This window comes from Dermacentor variabilis, chromosome 11, assembly GCF_050947875.1.
Source record: "Dermacentor variabilis isolate Ectoservices chromosome 11, ASM5094787v1, whole genome shotgun sequence".
In the NCBI taxonomy this organism is placed as follows: domain Eukaryota; kingdom Metazoa; phylum Arthropoda; class Arachnida; order Ixodida; family Ixodidae; genus Dermacentor; species Dermacentor variabilis.
The window spans coordinates 117,974,223-117,982,681 of record NC_134578.1 but is presented as its reverse complement, the minus strand read 5'-3'; the positions used below and the strand labels follow the sequence as shown (position 1 = coordinate 117,982,681).

At 48.5% G+C, this 8,459-nt stretch overlaps 3 non-coding genes across 3 annotated transcripts; all 3 read right to left on the bottom strand.

The window, feature by feature from the left end:
* Window positions 1-7,064: 7,064 nt before the first annotated feature.
* On the bottom strand, window positions 7,065-7,136 carry TRNAE-UUC (transfer RNA glutamic acid (anticodon UUC)). Its single transcript has one exon. It is a non-coding gene; the product is annotated as a tRNA-Glu (tRNA).
* Window positions 7,137-7,205: 69 nt separating this feature from the next.
* Window positions 7,206-7,277, bottom strand: TRNAQ-CUG (transfer RNA glutamine (anticodon CUG)). Its single transcript has one exon. It is a non-coding gene; the product is annotated as a tRNA-Gln (tRNA).
* A 6-nt stretch (window positions 7,278-7,283) lies between these two features.
* TRNAE-UUC (transfer RNA glutamic acid (anticodon UUC)) lies at window positions 7,284-7,355 on the bottom strand. The gene has a single exon. It is a non-coding gene; the product is annotated as a tRNA-Glu (tRNA).
* Window positions 7,356-8,459: the final 1,104 nt, after the last annotated feature.

Here is an 8,459-nt window from a genome sequence, read left to right as displayed (position 1 = left end):
GACCACCCTTCCAGACTGACAAGAAAAAATACCTTGAACGTGCAGTCCTTCAGAAGGCAGTTTCTTCAGAAAAACAATGCACCCCCCAGCCGTGCCTAGCGCATGGCTTACCACCGCAAAATACCTAGTCGTGAAACGGCGCACCATGCTCCCGGTCTCCTGCTCCCTTTCAGCCTTAGTCTCCTGGACGGCTATTACGTCTACATCGTGGTCAGTGACCAACCTTAGGACCTGACTTTGCCTACGACTAGCCGCCAACCCTCTCACGTTTAAAGTGGCAATATTAAGAGACGGTATCTGAGTCATGCTGAGTTAAAGAGAAAAGTAGGCCCGGAGCATGGTGCTTACTGCTCACGACTAGCCCTCGGCTAGCCGCCTCCTGGACCTCCCGGCTTCCCGGCGTTGTTTGTGGGCGGCAATTTTTCCACAGGCTTTCTCTCAGGATGGACATTCGGCTTCGGTTTCAAGCCCATCCGCCTCCCAAGAGGAATCTTTGTCGGTGGCCCTTCGCTGGTGCTGGTCGCACCCTCGTTCCGGTCCTTAGTCTGGTCATGGGGGCTCTTGACTGGGGCACCAAGAGTCGCAGTCCGATCGCCGTCGTGGACGGCCTCGTCCTGCTGCATCGCTGTCGTGCCGTTGTCGGGCGGGTCTTCACTACTGCTCCGCGTAGACTGGCCCATAGCAGTTGCGACCTGTGCCGACCCACTCGGCTTCAGGGTAGCCTGAGTCACCTTGCTGTCTACGGCCAAAGTCGTCGTCCTACTAGCTGTCCCTGTCGAGACCGTGTCTAGCGTTCCTTTAGCAGCGTCCTCCGCCTCGGCCACGTTCATGACGTGCTCTGCCGCAACGTCACAAGTTACTGGGCTTGTTACGGTGGCATAAGATTTTACGCAGTCAGCGTCAGCGTAGCCGAAACGTCTGCATAGTGAACAGCGGGGGACTCTGCACTCATGGCGGACGAGTCCCGTGCCGTGGCAGCGCAGGCACTGCATCGGTCGACCGGGCACGACCACCTAGGCCCACTCTCCGCCGACGTGGATCTGATGAGGCACGTCTTCCACTTTCACGCCAGTTTTCAATATCAGAATGACGGTCCTGGTGGTTGAGGTCTTCGTTCCCATGCCTTCGACGCGCCGCCGCTCCCGGCTCACCTCCTCCACCTTGCCGAAAGCCGCGAATGCCGCCCGGTCATCCTCGTCGGCAACGCCGTACAGCAGCCAGTGAAGCCTTAGCTTCACCTGCTGATCCTGCGGGTCAACGATGACGCACCGTCGTCCCTTAACTTGAAGTTCCTTAAGGTCCAGCATCCTTTTTGTAGCAGTCGCATCGCTGAGGGTCACTGCCCAGACGTGGTTGATCTGGTACGCCCCTATGCATACCACTTCAGGCAGCAGGCCCGTTGGCAGAAGGGCGTCCCTGAAATCTTCCACCTTGTACGGTCTCGCATGTACACCACCGTGCAATAAGACGGTGTTCATCACCACTTGTCTTTAGGCAGTTGCGTCAAAATAAAGGCGTCGACAGCGGCCAAAAGTGGCCGCTGTCGCTGCTCCACTGGAGCCCATGATTCTGCTGACCGCTCAACTCGGCTGCCGGAAGCAGAATCCTAACCACTAGACTACGCCGGATCCGAGACACAGTCAAGCGGCGCGGCTGTCGCTCACTAAGCACTGTAGGGGAACTGGGTGAAGCAAAAGAAGAAAAGATCGCACCCAGATTTGAACTCGGATTGCTGGATTCAGAGTCCAGAGTGCTAACCGTTACACCATGAGACCGCACACTTCCGACGCCGTGAATCGAACCCGGCTCTCCTTGGTGAAAACCAGGTATCCTAACCACGCCGGATTTTTTTTCTTTCTTACCGGTTTGGCTCTTGCAAACACAGAACTCATAAACACACCTTTACAAGTACAAGAAAAAAAAAACGCGTGAGCCTTTTCATGGCTTGAGTGTGAAGCGAAAATGGCTTCAGAGAAGCCAGCTTATCAAGAACAGGTATCCAATCCGGTGGGTCCCTCTGGATTTTGAGAACATCTCGTATGTACAAACAGTTTTCACTGAAGTTTTGCATGACCGATCTTGCGTTGACATCCGCATTTCTGACCACCATCCTCGTTTTCCACACACTATGCAAACACAGTAACATGAACATGTCGCATGGCATTTCATCTGGATCTTCACATGGCAAGAATGGGATACAAAAGGCAAATCTTTCTGAAGTGTCCGCTTAAGGATGTCCCACAGGAAAACAGCATCGTGACAGTCCAAAAAGATGTGTTCTATCGTTTCCTCCTTTCGACATATCAGGCAGTGTAATCCCCATGGGACAAAGATACCTTTGCTTTGAAGCCACGGTTTTACAGCGAGCGTACCCGTGTGCAGTTGGAAAAAGAATGATTTAGATGACGCTCTTACTGACATTTTTCGAACTCGTTTTAAAACGTCTCGTTCTGGCCCTAGTTGATAGATGGAGCGGTACAACGGTATTGGTAAAAAAACATCAATTAGACCTTTGTACAATCGTTTACGCGCCACTGCGCTCAAGTATTCTAAGGAAAACCGTGGCTTCAGTACTTGATATGCGGACACAATTTCGCGCCAAAAAGCTGCTCAGTTTTCCGCGCGTATCTGCATTTGATGACACAATATAATCCGCGATATGATTACACAGCCTCTTGTGTATAACAGTACGCAAGAAAACATCGCTTTGGTCTCTCAGAAAGAAAAACCTTGAAACTATTTGTTTCAAAAATAGATGACACAGACCAAGCCCTCCGTGTCGCACCGAAAGGAACAAGTTTGACCGACTGGTGCGTTCCCAGGTAGAATTCCATATATAGGTGGCAAACACTGTGTAATTTTTGGACACAAGTTCTGCTCATACTGAACACTTGAAGCACATAAAACACTTTTGCAACAAAAAACACATTACAGACTGTGGCCCAGGAAAACAGAAAAGTTATGCCCTCCCCATTTTCAGACTGATCCTTGAGCCTTTCTGTCTCTCTGCCCAGTATTCTGCAGTATTTCCATAATGCTGAAGAGGAAGCCCCAAGTATTTAGCAAGAATACTTGTCCATCTCATGTTTGCATACGCCTCCGGCGTTTGCCCCCAGTTTCCATGCCATATGCCCAGAGATTTATCCCAGCTAGTGGCACTTCCGGTAGCACTACAGAGCGATGTAGCTTCCTTAACAGCTTCTTTAATACTGTCCTTGTCTTTGCAGAATATGGCTATGTCATCGGCATATGCCAGCATCTTCAGTAGCATAAAAGGAGTAACCATGCACCATCCTATTTATGCGAATTTTTAAACATAAGGGTTCCAAACAAAATGCAAAAAGAAGAGACGAACACGCACACCCTTGTTTTATACCTGACAGTACTGGAATGTTTTCACTTAAGGTGTTGTTAATTATAAGGTTTACTGCACATCCTTCATACACCATCTTGATGCCCTCAGTGATAACGCTACCTACATTACAATGTCCTAGTAATAATTGTAGTATGTCATGATTAACTCTATCAAATGCTTTCTGAAGATCCAGTTGTATCATAGCTATGCTGTCTTGAGTCATGTCACAGGATCCTAAGATAGTTCTAGCGGTGTGTATATTTGTGTAGATTGTCCTTCCTTTGATGCCACATGTCTGGTGAGGTAATACGAGGTGTGTGATAACGCTCTGCAATCTCTTGGCTAGCGCCTTTGTAAATATTTTATAGTCTACATTCGTAAGACTTATAGGTCGATAGGCCTCAACAGCTAACAATTTCCTGGGATCATCCGATTTTGGACTGAGTACTACATGACATTTTCTTAAAGATAAAGGTGCTTTTTTTGTTCATAGCACTCATTTATCACGCGATGTAACGCTTGTGCCAGTTCTTCCTTGAAACATTTGTAAATGGCAGCCCCTAGTGCATCAGGCCCAGGTGCTTTGCCAGTGCTTAGTTCATCAATGGCCTGTTTTACTTCATTCAGACTAATTGGCCGTTCAAGCGTTTGTCTTACTTCATCGCCTAGCCTTGGCATGAGCGACAAAAATTCGTTTCGAAAAGCTTCTGTATCTTTTATTTTTGGGCTTAGCAGTTTTTGATAGCATTCAACAAACGCTTTCTCTATCAGTTCCTTGTAACGTGTCACATCGTTTTTATAGCTTATTTCTTTTATCTCTTTTTTTTACTGCTTGAATTTTTTCTTTCCCGAGTGCCCGCTTAGTAGGCGTTTCCCCTAGCCATAGTCTTTCAGCCCGTGCTCTGACGATCGCTACACGATATTTCTTTTCATCTATCACTTCAAGCTTACTTTTAAGGTCACGTATTTCCTTGCTAAAGTGTCCAGGGGTAGCACTCTCAACCGCAATCATATAATCTAACGTGCTCCTCAGTTCTTTCTCTTGCTGTTTTTCAATGCTGCGCAGCACGCAAGCTCGTTCAATCGCCGTAATCTTTACTTCATTTTTATATTGCTCCCAAAGCGCTGTGAAATTAGTAGTTTCAACCGAACATATTTCCTCTATCTTTTCCTTTACTTTTTTAACAAAGATTTCTTCATCCAACAGTGTATCGTTTAATTTCCACAAATTCCAACTAAACTTCGACACTTTTGTCTTGGTTCCTAGTGTCGCTATCACGAAGCAGTGATCGCTAAATGTGACGTTGTTTACTTTGTATGTAGTAATGTGTGGTATGACAACTGCAGGAACATATATGCGATCTATTCTAGCGTGACTTACACCTTGGTAGTGTGTATACTGTACAGGCGCCCAAATCTTTAACTGGCGTGCGCGAGCGGCGACTTTTCCGTGCGTCAGCGCCGTATGACGGGGCGCGGCTGGAAAGAGTCTGAGGCTAAGCGCATGCGGACAAAGCGCGCTCAGCTGGGCCCATTGTCTGCTAAGCTGTTTCCAGCCTCGCCCCGTCATACGGCGCTGACGCACGAAAAGCCGCCGCTCGCGCACGCCAGTTAAAGATTTGGGCGCCTGTACGTGCTTGTCGCCGTCAAAAATGCAACCAACGTCGTCTAGCTCAAGTTCGTTTACAAGCGCGTTTAACAGTGTCGCACTTCTATCGCGGTAAGTCAATCTGTTGGCTCTGTCTTGCGGCCTGCACACACAACTATAGTCTCCAAATAAAATTAAGTTTCTTTCGTAAGTCATGCAGGTTCTCAGGTTTTCTATATATTCTACGAGTTCGTTAATGTTATTCGGTGCATACACACAAATAGCACGCCAAGTGAGGCCACAAAAGCTAAAGTCGATAACGAGTAGCCTTCCATCATCACTGGACTTTACAGATTGCGCTACAATATCGGTGCACTTTCGAACAAATATCATGCAACCCGCTGAAGTGCCTCTGGCATGAGACACATACATTATACCTATCCTTGAAAAGTTCAACCATTCTGTCCGTTTGCTCTTCGCTTTCTACTTTGGTTTCCTGCACTGCCATTATGTCAATGTCATTTTCCAACAAGAGACGGCTTAACTGGTGCTGCCTCCTGCGGGATGCGAAACCCCTCACATTCAACGTAGCTACACAAAGGGGAACTGTCAGATTAACAGCCATTTTTTGGATTACCAAAGAGACGGAACAGTAGTCACATCTGGACAGGCAGTGATAGCAAAAACCAGCACAGGTCACATTCTACTTGCCCGCTAGGTAACGTCTTATAATGAGGACAGGCTGGCTTAACACACTTCGCGCCCCGCTAAGTCGGGTACGATGTTGAAGTCGTCCGCCTATCAGGCGGTATCTTCGGCTTCGGTTTGAGGCCCAGTCGCCTCGTTACAGAGGTCTTTGGTGACGGCTCGCCACTACTCGCTGGTTCGGGTGATCCTTGAGATCCGTCAGTGGCCTCGCGAGGCCTCTTTGCAGCTGCTTTCGCGGCTGCTGTCATTTCAACATCCTCAGTGCCTTCCGTTGCGTCTTTCGCGGTCGTCTCTGCTGCGCTTACTAAAATTGCGTCCTTTCTCTCATTGACGTTTGGTCGTTACTCGGCTTCCCAACCAGCACGCTCTTTGCCTCGCCAGATTGGCTGCCGCCGGGCCCAGTGGAGTTTTCTGGAAGTGGAGACGCCTCAGAGGGCCTGCTGTCTGCCGCCCGTTCTTCGGTCGTTGCTCGGGATGTTGGATCGCCGTCAGCATGACCCATTATGTGTTCAGCCATCTCGTCGCCTTTAACTGGGCTTGTTACCGCTGCATAGGATCGCACGCAGTCTTGTTCGTCATGGCCGAATCTTCGGCAGAGTGCACAGCGTGGTATGCGACACTCGCGCCTGATATGTCCAGTTACATTGCACCGAAGGCATAACGGGGGTCTTCCTGGTACATGTACGAGCGCTAAGTTTTCCGCCACGCGCACCTGATGAGGCAAGTCTTCAACTGTAATTCCAGGCTTTGGCAAGAGTGTCACCAAACGGGTGGTGGAGCCTTTATCATTACATCCCTGTACTCGCCACTTTTCGCGGGTGATATCTGTAACCTTTCCGTAAGCGGCTAACGCTGCTCGAACTTCGTTGTCGTGAACGAAATGCAACAGCCAATAAAGCTTCAATCTGATGCCTTGGTTGCAGGGATCACAAACGACGCAGGGTTGGTCTTTCACGTTGAAAGCTTCTGCCTCAAGCATCTTTTTCTTCGAAACTTCATCACGGAAGGTAACTGCCCATACATGATTCATTTGGAAGGCGCCAAGCACCACCACTTCCGGCAGCAGTGCAAGACGCGCGAGCGCATCACGAAAGTGCTCGACCCGATACGACCTGGTTTTAACGTCCGCATGCAAAAATACTGTGTACAAAACTGATATACCTGAAGGCAGATGAGGCAAAACAACTTGATAATCCGGGTAATGCTTATTCGTACACCTGGTGCCACGGCCGAGGGCCGCTGTAACCGCCTTTACCGAGCAAGGCATTCCGCGTCCGTTCACTGCGGTGGCCGGAAGTGGAAGTGGTGAACTGGGCGCAGCAAAAGAAGAAAAAAAGGTGTAACCGTGATTTGAACTCGGATTGCTGGACTCAGAGTCCAGAGTGCTAACCGTTACACCATGAGACCGCACACTTCCGACGCCGGGAATCGAACCCGGGCCTCCTAGATGAAAGCCAGGTATCCTAACCACTAGACCACGCCGGATTCCAGACACAGTCAAGCAGCGGGGCTGTCGCTCACTAAGCACTGTAGGTGAACTGGGCGCAGCAAAGAAGGTCTCACCGAGATTTGAACTCGGATTGCTGGATTCAGAGTCCAGAGTGCTAACCGTTACACCATGAGACCGCACACTTCCGACGCCGAGAATCGAACCCGGGCCTCCTGGGTGAAAGCCAGGTATCCCAACCACTAGACCACGCCGGATTCCGGACATGGGCAAGCAGCGCGGCTGTCGCTCACTAAGCACTGTAGGTGAACTGGGAGAAGCAAAAGAAAAAAAAAGAAAGGTCTCACCGAGATTTGAACACGGATTGCTGGTATCAGAGTCCAGAGTGCTAAGCGTCACACCATGAGACCGCGGACTTCCGACGCCGGGAATCGAACCACTAGACCAGGCCGGATTTTTCTTATTTATTCCATGTTTTCAGTACAAACAGAGTACACATTCAAATGCTCACATATGTGAACCACACTTTGGATAACACTGAATATTAAAATCGCTTCAGCTTGATCAAATCATTGAGTATACAGGGTGTCTACCAAGTTGACATTTCCAAATTCCTTGAGTATTCCAGGTTTTCCCTGAGTGCCGTTGCACACTTCCCTGAGTTATGCAGAACTATGTTTTATGTCAAGACGGGCTGAAACAATATCGCCTGATGATGCCACTCTCTAGTAAGCACATGAAAAAAATTAAAAAGCGACTTAATCCAATTTGAATACTAAGAAGTAGTGCTTATGTTATTCAAAAAGACAATAGAAGGCAGGGGTTAGTAAAATGCACAGCAAATAAAGTGTCTTAGAAAAATATTGCAAATGAAGTCGGACATTCAGAAATACGAATAAAAAGGAGATGCACATGGAAGCAAATATATTCGAATATGACCTATTTATATCAGCTGATAGCAAGCTCATGTGGTATGAGGCCCGAACTCTGTCACAATTGAGATTCTTTCTCAACCGCTCGTAAGTCAACCTCAACTGTCTTGACATACTCTCAGCCCGCGCACGACGCCTGAGTGTTGTGTTTCACTGCTTTAAAGAGTTTATTTTGGTTTGGATGAGGGACACCTGCATCTCGGCATCAGCCAATATTTTGTTTTTTGAGCTCGAACTTCTTCAAAACGGCGGCAGCAAGCTTCCTTTCCCGTTTATTCCTCAATGCATACATCAATTCTGTTCTTGTCCTCCTTCTGCTATTCGTTCACCCCAGGGACCATTTGAAGCATCTTGGCCAGTTGCACAGTCCACGACCGATTTTTAGAACTCCCCAGGGGTCGGGAAAACGTTCGAAAAATCGGCCAGTTG